This window comes from Mustela nivalis, assembly GCF_964662115.1.
Source record: "Mustela nivalis genome assembly, contig: HAP1_SCAFFOLD_504, whole genome shotgun sequence".
Taxonomy (NCBI): Eukaryota; Metazoa; Chordata; class Mammalia; order Carnivora; family Mustelidae; genus Mustela; species Mustela nivalis.
Window position 1 is genome coordinate 80,264 of NW_028136152.1, and position 17,404 is coordinate 97,667.

Below are 17,404 nucleotides of genomic sequence, written 5' to 3' on the forward strand. Positions count from 1 at the left end.
CAGTTGGTTTGGAATATTCCGTATTCTGAGTCAGTTAGCAGTTGAGCAGACCACTCACTGGTCACTAAGCATAGCCAACTGGTCCCTGGGAAGGCTCCAGCTCCACGTGACACAGCTGGTAATGTGCATGCTGGGGGAGGATGGCCACAGTGGGTCTTCCACCGGCACTCCAGGGGGTTTCCCTTGGGGTTAACTGCCTTGTGTTTTGGGTTATGGATTAACACCTAGAGGTGGGAGGCTGAATTAGCATCTGGTCTTTTCTGTTGGCTCAGGCACCTCCTCCAGCAGGAGCGTCCAAGAAAGAGACTTGGTTCTGGGCGACAGGGCATGATCTCTGGTGCCCTGGGCAGGTCTTGGGTGTTCAGGGATCTCTCTCCCCAGGGAAACAACTCTATTCCTGTCCTGGACCCCATCCTCATCTGTATGGTAACTCCTGGCATGTCAGTTCATCTCTGTGAATTTCAGGGCCTCCCACTGTAGAATAAATGAAACAAGATGGGATTGGGAGGGAGACAAACCATAAGTGACTCTTAATCTCACAAAACAAACTGAGGATTGCTGGGAGGAGGGGGGTTGTGAGAAGGGGGGTGGGGTTATGGACATTGGGGAGGGTATGTGCTATGGTGAGTGCTGTGAAGTGTGAAAACCAGGTGATTAACAGACCTGTACCCCTGGGGATAAAAATATATGTTTATAAAAAAAAATAAGAATAAGGCTTACAGCCTCTGCCCTGCCCTCACCCACCTCACTAGGGCCCACCTGGGAATTACAGGAGATGGTCACATGTATTGTATTGTCCACGAGCTGTGAAACATCATTCCCATGTAAAAGCTAAGAGGGAGCTTCCTTCCTCCCTGCTGTGGAGCCATCCAAATCCGCTCTCTGGATTCAACCACTACCAAGTGTCTATTTCCTTCTTGCAGTCACTCAGGGATTGAACACTTAGGGCAATTAGGAAACACCAGTCATCTGTTTGTTTGTTTTTGTTTTTTTGTTTTTTTTTGTAATAAGGCTTTCTTGTATTTAATTGTGTTTAGGCTCTTAACATAATAGTAAAAAAGTAGGCCATATTCACATTTGAACATCTCAGAACAGGGAATTACACAGAGTGTTTTCGTCACTTTCTCAGGCACTTGTGACTTCTAAATGGAGTTTGAACCCAGGCCATCAGTCATGGATAGTGCCCTTTGCTGCATTTCTCTAATGCCTTAGTGAAATAAAAGTATTTGATCACAGGATCTGTCTATAGGGTGTTCTAAGCGTATAGCCAACCACAAGAACTCCAGAAGTCCTACTTGGATTCAGGAGGCTCTACTGAGCGGGCAGCAGGTGGATAATGGGATGAAAGGATTGAATTAGGAATAGATGATCACCCATTTCCCTGTGTTCTTCTGCCAGCAAGTTGTCCACAGTTCTCTCTATTGTGATGCATTTCCTGGGATCTTGCTTCAAGGATTAAGAAGAAATGTTCACATAAGGTGAAGAATATCAACTGGTCCTAAGCAGTGATTCAGGAAACTCTACCTCTGGCCACACAACAGAGGGCACCCTATAGATGACCCACTTGAAGGTACTGTGGAAATGGACTCATTAGGTTCATTCAAGAATAATGATTCTATTTTATTCCCTGGCCTATCTTTAAGAGAAAACCATAAAAATGTTAAGCCACATTCTTCTCTTGTGTATGCAAAGATAAATGAGCAAGCCATTCAGTATTGCTGTAGCTCTAGAATACAGGTACTTTTCAAACTCAAGAATGGGTTTCCTTTTAACAGTAAACAACATCTTTAGTTAACATATAGACTTTTAGCTGATTTTTGAACATTGGCTGAAACAGATCTTTGACTGAAAAAGTGTTTTCAGATTTTAAAAAATTAATAGGTATTATTTATAACAGGAGGTTTAGATGAATGTAAGAGTTGAACAGATAATATAGAAAGCTCCCATAACCCATGCCCCCTGATTCATCCATTAAGGACATCTTACATGAATGTGGTCCATTTGTTATAATTTGCAAAACAATATCAATACACTTCTATTAACTAGAAGTCCACGGTTTACATTAAAATTCACTCTTTGTGCTTTGACATTCTGGGGGTTGTGACAAATGTATAGTGTTGTGTATCATCACCATGCCAGGATTCTTTTTTTTTTTTTTAACTTTGATAGATTTATTACAGACGGAAAAACAAAACCAATATAAAAAAGAGTTGAGTTAAATATTTGGCTATATCTGATGTACTTTTCCTACTAGGTTTCCTACTAGGTTTGTGAAATCAGTGAGAACATAACTGGTGACAAATGATGGCTGGTGATACAATTTATTGTCACAGATACCATTTAACACAGACATCAGTCTAATTCAATAGAAGTTTACCAAATGATTGGTCAAAAATCTATCATGACTCTACCTTCTTCCAAATTTTTGCTACTTATAGAACATTGAAACATTAAAATTTTTGTGAATTTTCACTGGCGTGTTTCTTTTTTTTAAATTTTTTTTATTTTTTATAAACATATATTTTTATCCCCAGGGGTACAGGTCTGTGAATCACCAGGTTTACACTCTTCACAGCACTCACCAAAGCACATACCCTCCCCAATGTCCATAATCCCACCCCCTTCTCCCTCCTACCAGCAACCCTCAGTTTGTTTTGCAAGATTAAGAGTCGCTTTTGGTTTATCTCCCTCCCAATCCCATCTTGTTTCATTGATTCTTCTCCTACCCACTTAAGCCCCCATGTTGCATCACCAGTTCCTCATATCAGGGAGATCATATGATAGTTGTCTTTCTCTGCTTGACTTATTTCACTAAGCATGATACGCTCTAGTTCTATCCATGTTGTCGCAAATGGCAAGATTTCATTTCTTTTGATGGCTGTATAGTATTCCATTGTGTATATATACCACATCTTCTTGATCCATTCATCTGTTGATGGACATCTAGGTTCTTTCCATAGTTTGGCTATTGTGGATATTGCTGCTATAAACCTTCGGGTGCACGTGCCCCTTTGGATCACTACGTTTGTATCTTTAGGGTAAATACCCAATAGTGCAATTGCTGGGTCATAGGGCAGTTCTATTTTCAACATTTTGAGGAACCTCCATGCTGTTTTCCAGAATGGCTTCACCAGCTTGCATTCCCACCAACAGTGTAGGAGGGTTCCCCTTTCTACGCATCCTCGCCAGCATCTGTCATTTCCTGACTTGTTGATTTTAACCATTCTGACTGGGGTGAGGTGATATCTCATTGTGGTTTTGATTTGTATTTCCCTGATGCCGAGTGATATGGAGCACTTCTTCATGTGTCTGTTGGCCATCTGGATGTGTTCTTTGCAGAAATGTCTGTTCATGTCCTCTGCCCATTTCTTGATTGGATTATTTGTTCTTTGGGTGTTGAGTTTGCTAAGTTCTTTATAGATTCTGGACACTAGTCCTTTATCTGATAGGTCGTTTGCAAATATCTTCTCCCATTCTGTCAGTTGTCTTTTGATTTTGTTAACTGTTTCCTTTGCTGTGCAAAAGCTTTTGATCTTGAGGAAATCCCAATAGTTCATTTTTGCCCTTGCTTCCCTTGCCTTTGGCCTTGTTCCTAGGAAGATGTTGCTGCGGCTGAGGTCGAAGAGGTTCCATGCCAGGATTCTACAGAAATCCATACATCAGTGCTCCTGGCAGCACTATTCACATTAGTCAAAAAGTGGAATCAACCCTCAAGTCCCTCAAATGATGAATGGATCAATCACAATGTGTTATATACACACAATAAAGTACTATTCACCTATAAAAAAGAATTTGAAATATGCCCAACATGTATGGACCTTGAAGAAATATTATCCTCTATGAGATCAATCTAGCACAGAAATACCAATATTGTATGATTCCACTAATATAATGTCTTTAGAATAGGCAAACTCATAAAGACAGAGGTTATTAAGAGCCAGAAGCAGTGGGGAAGATGGAGTTATCTCTTCCTGGGTATGGAGGTTATGTTGGATAGGATGAGAGAGTTTTGGGTATAGATAGTAGTGATGAATATACATGTGTAAAGATAATTAAAACCACTGAATTGTATACAGACAAATGATTAAAAGGATGAATGTTATATATTCTTCATCACAGTAAAAAAGTTAAAAATCCAATAGACTAGTGATGAATACAGTAGCTGTGTATAAAAAGCATGGAGGCTGAAAAGGTCTTATAACATTTGAATAAGTGTAATTTTGCTGTGCTTTAAAATGGGTAGGAATCATGGGACTCCATCATTGAAACAACATACATTTTAATGTTTGCCTTTTTTAGATAGACCATTTCACATGGATTAAGTTCCCCTTAGCTAGAAAGACAAAGCCTCTATTTCTCATTTCCTTCCTGCTCCTTCTCTTCGCCTGCCTTCAACCACTGAGGAAGATGCTCCAGCAGCTGCTCAGTCCTTGCTGGTTAACCAACGATATGCATACATTCCTGCCCCATGTCCACACCAAGCAAATCTCCCTGAGTAATAAGTGAGCAGCACTTCCAATGTCCTGACAGCTTCTCTGTGCCCTAGCTCCGTCCAAAGGCCTTTTGGAGAACCTTCTTGGAGACACAAGGGAGAAAGTGGTCCCATCTACCACCAAGGGAAGCAAGCCTGTCTTTGAGATAGAAACCTTGCTTCCTTTCTTTCTTCAAAAGAAAATGAAACAATGTGCGTTATAGATGACATCCACAATTTCCTTGTTGGGCGTGGGGAGAATGTTGAGTCTATTATCAACTTATACCTGATTTCAAAGGACATGTGTTGTCTTAATGTTACAGTTAACTCAGGAAAGGTGTCCAATTAATAGGGGACATTTGTGGTCAATTAAATAAGATCAAGATATACACCGATCTATTTCACAAAATTGGTAATTGGGGATATATTTAAGGGATGTGATCATAACTTGGCAACAAATATTTTACGTTAATCCTTTTTCATGTGCTGATGCATGTACCATTTGCTGCCCATCATGACCCCCGGAGCCATACTACGAGCCCCTGGATGGAAACCTGGATAGATTTTTTTTTTTTTTAAGATTTTATTTATTTATTTGACACACACACACACACACACACACACACAGAGCTCACAAGTAGGGAGAGAGGCAGGCAGAGAGAGAGAGGAGGGGAATAAGATTCCCCACCAAGCAGAGAGACCAACGTGGGGCTCGATTCCAGAACCCTGATTATGATCCAGGCCAAGGGCAGAGGCTTAACTCACTGAAATACCCAGGTGCCCCAGATTTTTTTTTTAATTTTTTTATTATATTCATTTAGCCACTGTATAGGAGTACATTATTAGTTTTTGATGTAGTGCTCAATGATCTATTCTTTATATATATATAACACCCAATCTCAGCATATGCCCTCCTCAATACCCATCACCCTGTTACCCCTTCCCCCTACACTTCTCCCCTCTGAAACCCTCAGGTTGGTTCTTGGGGTCCATAGTGTCTCATGGTTCATCTCCCTTTCATCTCCCCTTTCAGATTTCCCTCCCTTCCCCTATGGCACTTCATGCTATTGCTTATGTTCCACAGATGAGTGTAACCATATGATAATTGTCTTTCTCTGCTTGACTCTTCTTTCCTTAACATATTCCCCTCCAGTTCCATCCATGTCAGTGCAAATGGTGGGTTTTCACTGTTTCTGATTTTATATATGGACCACATCTTCTTTGTTTTTTTTTTTAATTTTTTAATTAATTTTCAGCATAACAGTATTCAACCAGTTAGAATGGCCAAAATTAGCAAGACAGAAAACAAGTGTTGGAGAGGAAGTGGAGAAAGGGGAACCCTCTTCCACTGTTGGTGGGAATGCAAGTTGGTGCAGCCTCTTTGGAGAACAGTGTGGAGATTCCTCAAGAAATTAAAAATAGAGCTTTGCTATGACCCTGCCATTGCACTACTGGGTATTTACCCCAAAGATATAGATGTCGTGAAAAGAAGGGCCATCTGTACCCCAATGTTTATAGCAGCAATGGCCACAGTTGCCAAACCGTGGAAAGAACCAAGATGCCCTTCAAAGGACAAATGGATAAGAAAGATGTGGTCCATATACACTATGGAGTATTATGCCTCCATCAGAAAGGATGAATACCCAACTTTTGTAGCAACATGGGCGGGACTGGAAGAGATTATGCTGAGTGAAATAAGTCAAGCAGAGAGAGTCAATTATCATATGGTTTCACTTATTTGTGGAGCAAAAAAAATAGCATGGAGGACATGGGGAGATGGAGAGGAGAAGGGAGTTGGGGGAAATTGGAAGGGGAGGTGAACCATGAGAGACTATGGACTCTGAAAAACAATCCGACGGTTTTGAAGGGGCCTGGGTGGGAGGTCGGGGTACCAGGTGGCGGGTATTAGAGAGGGCAAGGGTTGCATGGAGCACTGGGTGTGGTGCAAAAACAATGAATACTGTTATGCTGAAAATAAATAAAAAATAAATTTAAAAAACATTTTAAAAAAAGAATGGGACCTCTATCTATTCTCAATATGTGTTTCTTTTCCTCTCTTCACCCTAAAGATGGGCTAGTGACTCTATTTGGGGGGCAGGCCACCTCCCCTCATGTCATTTCTTTTCAAAAACAGAGGGATAATGTGTGAGACCAGACTTCAACTTTGGAAAGGAAGTGTTTCCTCTCACGTGAGACCCTTGTCTGTGAAGAGCCACCTGTCTGGACAGCAGGAGTTGGCCGCTGTGCAGCTGCGATGACTCTGAAAGGTCTATGATGACACCATCACCATGGCGACGAGAAATACACCTCTGCTGTCCTTTCCAACGGCCCCTCTTTGAGCTGAGTGAGTCATTGAGACACCTAGAGCTCTCTATATGGGGAACAAGATTGGATTGTGTGGCTGCTGTTGTGGTATGTTCTTACAGATCTCCTGACTGCTGTTTGCTGCTAATCAGATAGTTCACTCTTCCTCCAACTATTCTCTCATCTTTGAAAATTTTCTCTCTCCAACTTGTCATTCAGAGTTATACAAATGTTTTATAGTTTAGTTTTATCCCTTGATTTATATTTTTGGTTATTCTACCAAGCTAGCTGCCTTGACTTTTGTCCTCCATTTTGAAAAATGTACTCCTTCCTTTGATATCCTGCACCTCACCCTTGACAAACTAGGTTTCCCTAGGGGAGAAAACATGGCAACATCTATTTTAATTTACGCCTTTTTAACGTCCAAAATTATACATTCCCATTCCTCCTTTCTGAAAGTGAGAGTGAACCCGGAAAGGTCGATATGGAGGATATTTATGATTGTTTTATCCATGTTTTACAATGTCTTCCTGTACCGTTTATCCCAAAATGGGTATTTCAGGATTTGGGGGACATGTTGGTTTGTTCCTAGAAACAGGCGCCCCAAAGAGATCCAAAGAAGAGAAGAGTCTACATTTCACTTATGACCCCCAAGCAGATGTTTCCCTTTCTCCTTTTGGCTGTTATCCAAAATTACTTTTTCTAGGTGATATGCTGTCTAGGTCATATGCTATCCCCCATCCTTTTCAGTTCCCCAGAAGTAAGTATAGTGAAACTATAAGGACATTTTGTCCTCAGTTACACAATGAATAGCCAGTCTTTCAACATATGGTGAAAGATGGCTAATTAGTTAATGAATTGTGTTAATGAGTGATTGATACCCAAGCACATAGATTGTTAGGAATGCACAAAGAACGATGGGAGGTGGAGACCATGAGTAGAGACAAACTTTACGTGTAAGTGGATAAACATGTACACTTGCCCATAGGATGGTAGCTCGAAAGCAGAAAGAGTCTTCATTAGAGTGGTTTTGATGGGATGTGTTTGTTAGTTCTCTTGACCTTTCCTCCAGATCTCTTTCCAACAGCTAAGCTATGGTTTTCTTCTGTGACAATGGCCTCAGGAACTCATATGTTGTTTGGAGGCACTTATGTTTGTGTGAGGAATACATAATGCAAGGTGGCATTGTTTCACATGCTTTAAAACACTAGACTTTGCAATAGTGACCCTGCCATCCTTTACCCTGGGATTCCTCTCATTTGGCCTGCTGACCATGAGTCAGGCAACTGGAACAATCTAGAGAATAATCATGACTATTTCTGACCAAGGGTCCCAGAGAGTGTATTCAGGGAATCAGCAATTGGTTGTTTTTTCCTTATTGACTTCTTGATACCTCTGATCCATCCAAACGAAATTGTGTTAGGGTCAAACACTTGTATTTAGGCAAAGCAGCTGTGCCACAAAGCAATGGTCTGGGAACTCAAATGCCCAGATGTGACCCAGCTCTGGAAGTTGTGAAATTGTGAGATCTCAGACAAGATCCATACCCTCCAATGAGCCTCCCAGACCATGTGACATGCATTAATTCAGTAATGCTCATCACACACATATTGGATGTTTTGTTTACTCTCCGTATTTCCCAGGTGGAGGAACGTAGGCATAGGGATGAATGTGACCAGGTTCATGGTCTCCTATGTAAAGGAGCCAGGAGGTGAACCTAGGCCTATGGTCCCAGGGTTCATGCTCTAACTACTGAACTGAACTGCACTGACTACTCAGACATGGATTCATTAGTGTCTGTGCATAGAGCTGTAGTCACAGTGTGTACGTCAGGAATTACCTGAGCCAAGGGAAATCCCAAGTGCTGTTTAGCATTATGAGGTCATCTCGGGGGTCACATAGGCCACAGAAGCTCCTGAGCCCCACAAGTACAGACCTTGCCATAGTCCTTACTAGGAAAGGGACATAGAAAGCCTGGTTAGTTCAAAGATATTGAGGGTTTGGAGGCACACTTTAGGACAACCCAGTCAAACTCTGTTTCATTGCTGGGCTACACCTCAGTCCAGTCAGAACTGAGGAGACCCTTTCATCGTATTTGATGGCATTTTCAGTATGAGTAAGACCTAGTAATGCAGAAATCCTGTGAGCCCAGGGACACTCCTGGGACAATAAAATGGACTCAGAGAACCGGTTCATGATTAGCCTTCTCTCCACTGCCCTCATTGCGATTGCCTTGTAGAGCTGAGATAGAGAGTGGTCAGTGTCATGGCATGGTCCCTTTTCAGGGCATGGTACAAATAGAATAAGAATAGGGATCATAATGGGTGGTTCCTGGCTGACTCAGTCAGGGGAGCATTTGACTCTTGATCTCAGGGTCATGAGTTCAGTCCCCATGTTGGGCGTGGAGCCTACTAAAAAAAAGAAAGAAGAATTGGGGACCTAGTGTAGCATATTGGATAACATTCTCCCCCATAAGCCCTAAAAACATGCTTGAATGCCGTGAATTACACACTTTAGGGACACTGACCAATAAGAACTCAAATGCTCGTAACAGCCTGGTGTCCATCGTCTCTGTTTTGACAGGCTTATCCCTCAGGGTCAGGGAGTGTCCATGCTCCAGTGGGGACCTTGCCTTCTTAAAGAGCTCTCCCATTGTTGGCTAGTAAGTGCAAGCATGGAGAGAGTCCATGCTCAATGAATATATACACCTGGCATCACACAGCAAGACCAGAAGGAAATCAACATAGAACTAAGAGGGTGCTTGGTTTTCAATGATAGGACTTCATTATTGACATATTGTCAACAACTGATGAGATTCCTCACCAAGGACCAAGCAATTTGGTTGCTTCCTAACCAAGCAACAGAATGTCATGCCTAGATTTGAATCTAGTCTCAATGAAAGGTCACCGATTCTCAGGCTCCAACGAGTATAGAGCAGAGGAGAGATAAATGCAAACAGGTCTGGGTGATCCTCATGGAGTGTCATGAGAGGGGGAGCTTCGCGGGGCTCGGGTTTAGAAGGGTCCCTCCCTATGGGTCCTTTGTATATTCCCGGTTTTTGAAAGAAGATTTTATTTGAGGGGGAGAGAGAGAGAACGGTCATTGGTTATGAGGAAAGTGGGGAGGAGAAGAGGGACAAGTAGGCACCAAGCTGAGTGCAGAAGCAGGGGATGGGCTCGATCCCTGGACTCCAAGATCACGACATGACCCCTCGTGAGACACTTAACCCACTGAGCCACACAGGTGCCCCAGAGGGTTCCCCTGAAAGGAGGTGGGACATGGTCCCCTGCCACTTCAGGGTGTAGAGAAGAATGAGGAGTCTATAGAGACTGGGCCTGGGGGAGGGAGGAAGGAACAGGGAAGGTGCCCACTGAGAGCCTGTGCAGCCCCTGTTCACTCTGTGCCAGCCAGCCCTTCGTCCAGGCTGTTTGGAGACTTACTCAAATCAATAACCAAGGAGACACTGAAGGTCCCTGTCTTGATTTATTCAACCACCAAAGCACTAAGCCAGGTTGCCATTTTACCAGTTAACTGGCAGGAATGGCTCAGGGATGCTGAGTCCTTAGAAGGGAAGCAGATTCTTAGTAGAGCCATCATGGGACAGTTGGTTTGGAATGTCCTGGCTTCTGCATGAGCTTGGGATCCCAGCAGACCACTGGTCCCTGAGGGTGGTCCACTGGTCCCAGGGAAGGCTCCACATGAGAGAGCTAGGAGTATGAATGCTGTGGGTGGATGGCCCTTGGATTCCACTGGCTCTTCAGAGGGGTTTCTCACGGGGCCATCTGCATTGTGTTCCAGGTTGGGGATTGAAACTCAGTGGTGGGGGGCTGAGTTAGGATTTGGACTGTTCTGTTGGCTCAGGCACCTCCTCCAGGGCATCAAGTGTCTCCCACACTCCCACTTGGGGCAGGAGGATTTGAGAATGGGACTAAACTGAGGAAGCCCTGGTTCAGGACTGCAGGGCATGATCTCAGGTGCCCTGGGCAGATCTCAAGTATTGAGGGATCTCTCTCCCCAAGGATTCGACTCCATTCCTGTCCCAGATTTCCCACTCCTCAGTATAGTCACTCTTGGCAAGTCACCAATCCCTCACTCTCAATGACAGTGTCCTTCTGTCTTTCTCTATAGTCTCATACAGTGTCTGCTAGAGCTTTCCCCCATCTTTTCATGTGGTAGTAAAGGACACTTAAGCTACACTTAACCTACATTCCAACATTTTACTGATTTTCAAGCCTGGAATACAGGGTTCTTAATCCCAGGCCCCATGTTGCAAGGTCCATTTCCAGACTCTTTTCTTCTGTACCTTTGAAACTTTGTTCTATCATCAATATCCCCTTATTTGCTGCTCCTCCAAGCCCCTATTCTATTCTCTGCTTCTACGTATTGGACTATTGGAGGTGCCCCATATAAGTGACATGATGCCATATTTGTCTAACTGGGTCTGGCTTATTTCACTTAAGATGATGTCCTCCAGGGCCATCCAGGTTGTCACAAATGTTGACATTTCCTTCCTTTGCAGGTGAGAAATTCACCCAGCTATGGGCCCGAAGATGGAAACATCATATAAAAATACAACCCACTGATGGATCCCATGAAGGTACCATGGGAATTTATTCATGAATCGGATTCAAGAATAATTACTGTAGGAGCACCTATGTGATGTCCAAATCTTGATTTTGGCTCAGGTTATGATGCCAGGGACCAGAGCTCGGCCCCATGTGTGGCTCCGTGGTGGGTATGGAGCTGTTTAAGCTTCTCTCTCCAATTCCCATGCCCTTCCCCTGCTCACACTCTCTCTTTGTTGCTAGAAAAAAAAAAAAAAGAAAGAAAGAAAAGAAAAAAAGAAGCTGTATCATTATACTAGCCTGTGAGTGTCCCATACTTCAGACAAAGATACCAAGCCATATTATTTTTGTGAACATTGAATTTCAGCTGGTCACTCATGAGTTTATAACCACAAGAATAAAGCTGCATTTGCACCTCGAGTTTGGTAACGTTAAATGGTAGGTATAGTGAAGCTGACATTTGGACATGAGTGTGTTGTTAAACACTAGCCAAAGAGATCTCTTCTTAATTTTTAATCAATAGACCTTAATACTTAGAGTAGGTTTAGAGTATCCTAACAAGTGAAGAGATAATCAAAAAAAGTTCCCTTATGTCCCTTATCCCATAGTGCACCTTTTCCACAAGTATCAAAACCTTCATCATTGTGGAACATTCGTCACAAATAACAAACCAGCCTAGAGATATTATTCACTGAACTCCACCATTGCTATTAAGGCCTGCTCTGTGTTGAGCAGTAGTATGGGTTTTGACAAATGGGCAAAGTCCTGTATCCACCATTTATAGGGTAGGTTCACTGCCATAAAAATCCTGTGTTTCACCTAGTAATACCTTTGCACTTTCTCTAGGAATCAGAGCAACCGCTGATGGTTTGTCATCGCTCTAGATTTCCTTTTTCCAGAATATGATAGAGTTGGAACTGTAAGCCATGTTGCTTTTCCACACTGACAGCTTTCTCCTCTATCTATACAGTTACCATTCATTGATATCTTTCTGTGACTTGACACCTGAATTATTTTTCTTTTCTTTTATTATTTTAGTTAGAGAAAGAGTGAAAGTGTGGGGGAGAGGAGGAGGAAGAAGGAGAGAGAAACTTCAGTAGGCTCCTCCTCAGCATGGAGCTTACCTGACACGGGGTTGAAATTCCTGACCCCGAGATTCTGACCTGAGCCAAAATCAAGTGTTGGGTGTTTAACTGAGAGAGCCGACTACATGCCCTGAAGTTCAGCTCTGTTTTTTACAGAATCCTATTTCATTGTATGGGGATATTGTTGGTTGTTTACCCATTCACCCTGTGAAGGACAACTTAGTTGCCTCGAGTTGTGGTGTTCCTAAAGAAAGCTGATAGAAGCACTCCTGGGCCGGTTTTCATAGGAACATAATTTTTCAGCTCAACTAGATAAATACCTAAGAGTGTGATGGCTGGATTAGACACAGCAAGGCTCTTATGCTTTGTTAGATTTGATAGAATTCACCAGTCCAGCCACCTGGGGCCGGCACCTCCTTTCTGGGAAACGTATGAACTGTGGATTCACTGTCTTTGATATATGCCAATTCAGACAATCTATTTCCTTTGCGTGGGTCTTGAGAGTTTCTGTTTTGGAAGGAATTGGCCTTTTTGCTTAAGCCATCCTAGGATTTTTCCATGTATTACTTTACTTTTTAAAATTTGATTTTATTTTTTTTTTCAGTGTTCCAAGTGTTTATTGTTTATGCACCATACCCAGTGGTCCAGGCAATACTGCCCTCTTTAATACCCACCACCAGGCTCACCCATCCCCCTCACTTCTAAAACCCTGTTTGTATCTCAGAGTCCACAGTGTCTCATGGTTCATCTACCCCTCTGATTTTCCCCAATTCACTTTTCCTTTCCTTTTCCTAATGTCCTCCAAGTTATTCCTTATGCTCCACAAGTAAGGGAAACCATATGATAATTCACACTGCTTGACTTATTTCTCTCAGCATAATCTCCTCCAGTCCTGTCCATGTTGATACAAAAGTTGGGTATTCATCCTATTTAAAACAATTTTTATTTATTTTTTTAAATTTCTTTTAACTGTTCCAGAATTCATTGTTTATGCACCACACAAGTGCTCCATGAAATACGTGCCTTTCATAATACCTACTACCAGGCTCACCCTGCCTCCCAACACAGCCCCTCCAAAACCCTCAGATTGCTTTTCAGAGACCATAGTCTCTCATGGTTCATCTCGGCTTGACTTGTTTCTCTCAGCAAAATCTGCTCCAGTCCTGTCCATGTGGATACAAAAGTTGGGTATTCATCTTTTCTGATGGAGGCATAATATTCCATTGTATATATGAACCATATCTCCTTTATCCATTCGTCTGTTGAAGAACGTCTTGGCTATTTCCACAGTTGAGCAACTGTGGCCATTGCTGCTATGAACGTCGGGGTACAGATGGCCCTTCTTTTCCCTACATCTCTATCTTTGGGAGTAAATACCCAATATTACTTTTGAATCCTTTCAACCTCCATACGATCTGTAGTGACGATGACTCTTGTGTCCCATGTTAATGTACGTCCTCTCTTATTCTTTCATTTTTCATCAGGCTACAGCTTTATCCATTTCACTGATATTTACAAGGAATGAGCTTGTGTCTTAGTTTAATGGATTAGGTCTGAGTATTTCCCATGTTCCATTTCAATGGTATCTGCAATAATATTATTTTTTTCTCTTGCTCGCTTTCTATGATACTACACTCTTGCCTTGTTTTCTAAGCAAGCCTAGGCATGTTACATCTCTCTGATTTTCTGACACACGACTTTCAGTCCTATCAGTTCCCCCAAGCCCTGCCTTTCCATAAATGTTGGTCAAGGTACATTTGCATCTCATTTGGTGAAAAATATTTTAAAGGTTCTCTTGAAATTTCTTCATTGACCACTGGGTTATTCAGAAGTGTATTTTTAAATCACAGCTCCTTGGGGATTCTCCCAAGATTTCTTCCTGTTGTTGATCTCTAGTTGAATTTCATAGAGGTCTGAGAGCGGCTGTTGTATTGAGTCTACTCTTTGATTGTGTTGGGATGTGTTTTCCGGCTGAGAATGTGGTCTCCTGCTGAATGTTCCATGGGAGGTTGAGAAAATGGTGTGTTCTGCGAGAGAGTGTCTGCTCCAGGAAAGCTCGATCCCCTGTTTTCCCTTTTTTGTCTCCTGAGGGCCATGGTTTCCCTGTGTCCTCTGTTTTCCTATGGATCCCAGAAGAGCGTGTTGATTTTTCAGTGTCTTCAGGCTCTCTCTTGTCCTTAGGAAGAAGAGGTGATCTCCATGGTCTTTGCCCATGGAAGTGTCTCTTTTTGTCTTCATGTACCTTCAAACTCCCTTCTCGTGGCCCGAGTCTTGACTTCAATACATCTGGGCACATGCTGTTTTTATTCATAGAACTAGTTTTCCAAAACAGCTGAGAAGAACGTGTCTAGATACAAGCTTTTGTACTAAAACACACATTTTCTTTTACATTATGTCTTTGATGACATCTGGCTAATTTAATTAATCTGCCTAAATTATAGGTATAGAGAAATACCAGCAGCATGCCTTCACTCAGCATTTGCCCACCCCAGAGGTATAGACTGGTGAAAATAGAAACAAGATATATTTCAATATATACCCATTGATTATCCAGCCTTACACACAATGGCAGGCAAAGAAATCTACTGATAGAGATTGATAGAAAAGCAATGACCTTACATATCTAACCCACATTCATATCAAGCAATACTCTCCGAGCTATTCATTTTTTTAAGATTTTATTTCTCAGAGAGAGAGAGTGAGAGAGAGAGAGAGAAAGCACAGTCAGGTGGGAAGGGCAGAGGGAGAGAGAAAGAGCAGGTCCTCCCTGAGGAGGGGCCCCCCACGTGGGACTGGATCATAGCATCCTGAGAGCATGACTTGACGGGAAGACCAGTGCTGAAAGAACTGAGTTTCCAGGCGCCCCTCCTCGAATTAATCTTGAACAGCACCACCAATGTGCTGATGGGTACATTCTTGATGTCCTTCCAGATGTGTCTGAGAAAATCTCAGTCTGTGAGACGCTTTGCCATAAGCCCAAAGAAGAAGAGGACCAGAGTGTTGCCAAGGTGAGGTTGCCTCTCTTTTTCCCCAAGGAGCAAGCATTGCTTTCTTGGTTTCTTTCATCAAATTCAGATGACAATCAAATTATACACTATATGTTGGTGAATTGGACATAATAAAAAAATTCATTTTCCTAATGTAAATTTTTTGTACATGGAAGTAAAATGGTTTTTTAAAGATTTTATAACTTTATTTGACAGACAGAGATCACAGTAGGCCGAGAGGCAGGCAGAGGGAGAGGTGGAAGCAGGCTCCCCGCTGAGCATAGAGCCTGATGCTGGGCTCAATCCCAGGACTCTGTAATCATGTCCAGAGCCAAGGCAGAGGCTTTAACCCACTGAGCCACACAGGCACCCCTAAAGTGAATTTCAAACTGTATGTGTGTGTGTATGTATGTGTATATATAATTTTATATACATATATATGTATAAACGTGTATATATATATGTATATGCTTATATATATATACATACATATAAATATATGTGTGATTATATAAGTATATATATCCATATATATACACATACGTGTGTATACACACACATACACATTTGAGAGGACATATGTATAATTTCCCTTTTGCGGAGAGTCCTGAGTGGTTGTTTCCTGCCCACCATCGTCTGATTCAAGAGGATATTTACCACTGGCAACAGCAAATCTTGTTAGAATTGCTGTGGTATGATCCTTTCCATCCACAAGAGTTTCTCTTGCTTGGATGAAGAATTTTGTAGTTGCCATCCTGAGTGGACTGGGTAGACACATCTCCCAGGAAAAATAACTTCATACAGGCATCCAGGTCCCACTCTTGGGGCCTTGGATTCAATCACTGTGTTCCATCTGGTTTCCTAAAGTCATTCAGAGAACTAAAGATCAGTACAGGCAGACAAGTATACAGCACGGCCAGAGACTCATGGTGTCCTCTTTTCTGTGCCTGCAGCCTCAGGAAACATCAACAGAGGGAGGTGGTACGTATTCTGGACTCAGTCTCTTCCTGGGGAAAAACTCTAGCTGGTAAGGCAGGTGGGGCCCCCTTGCAATCTTCAGTCTGGAGAGCCTCCCTGATTGGGGGTTCTTGGTAGGACTCTTGGTGGTTTGGGGACAGGCATATTTCCCAGGTGACAAAGTATGCTCTTTTGTCTGCAAGACTAGGAAGCCAGTGGGTTCTGTGTGTGTGCTGTGAGTTTGTGTGCATGAGGTTTTTGGTTGAGGTGTCTTTTGTGGCTCTATGTAGTGTGATTGTGAGTGGGTGATTTTTTGTGGGAAACATGGAGAGACAGAGGCGGAAAGATACAGACAGAAAGACAGAGAGGGAGAGATGAATAGAGCAAGAGAGAGCGTGTATATTTCTGCAGGAGATAGATTCTACCACCACTGCCACTGGCCAAAGTCAACATTCTCAGAGAAAAGAATAAACCTCATCTAGGGCACACGTTCTAGCCGTGGGAGACCCCAAAGGGGCAGTTCAGCCCCTGCCAGCCAACCACATGACCCCACATGATCTAACCCCTGTTCATATCAAGCAATACTCTCCGAGCTATTCATTTTTCTTTTAAGATTTTATTTATCTGAGATACAGAGAGAGAGAGAGAGAGAGAGAGAGCCCACAGTCAAGTGGGAGCAGCGGAAGGAGAGAGAGAAGACGACCCTCGCTGAGCAGGGTGGCCCCCATGTGGGACTAGATCTCACAACCCTAAGATCATAATTCAGATGAGCAAAAGGCTGATGCTGAAAGGATTGAGCCCTCCGGGTGCCCCTCCCCGAATTATACTTGAGCAGCACCACCAATGTGCTGACAGGTACATTCTTGATGTCCGTCTAGATGTGGACATCCACTTGGTCTGGGCGTGGCCTCGCCAGAACATTGAAGTGCAGAAACACCAGCATATTGCCAAGGTGAGCATGCCTGTCTTTACCCAAGGAACAAGCATTGTTTTCTTGGTTTCTTTCAGCAAATTCAGGTGAAAATCAGATAATAT

General features: G+C 42.7%; 1 long non-coding RNA gene across 3 annotated transcripts; it reads left to right on the forward strand.

The window, feature by feature from the left end:
* The first annotated feature begins 47 nt into the window (after nt 1-47).
* On the forward strand, nt 48-16,989 carry LOC309857220. Of its 3 annotated transcripts, XR_014307558.1 has the most exons (4): nt 6,837-6,883; nt 11,295-11,372; nt 15,357-15,433; nt 16,366-16,989. It is a non-coding gene; the product is annotated as an uncharacterized lncRNA (long non-coding RNA). The 3 variants fall into 3 exon arrangements; XR_014307557.1 differs by lacking the exons at nt 6,837-6,883; nt 11,295-11,372; nt 16,366-16,989 and adding exons at nt 48-118; nt 1,399-1,570 and having other exon boundaries at nt 15,357-15,625; XR_014307559.1 differs by lacking the exon at nt 16,366-16,989 and having other exon boundaries at nt 15,357-15,625.
* The last annotated feature ends 415 nt before the right edge of the window (nt 16,990-17,404 follow it).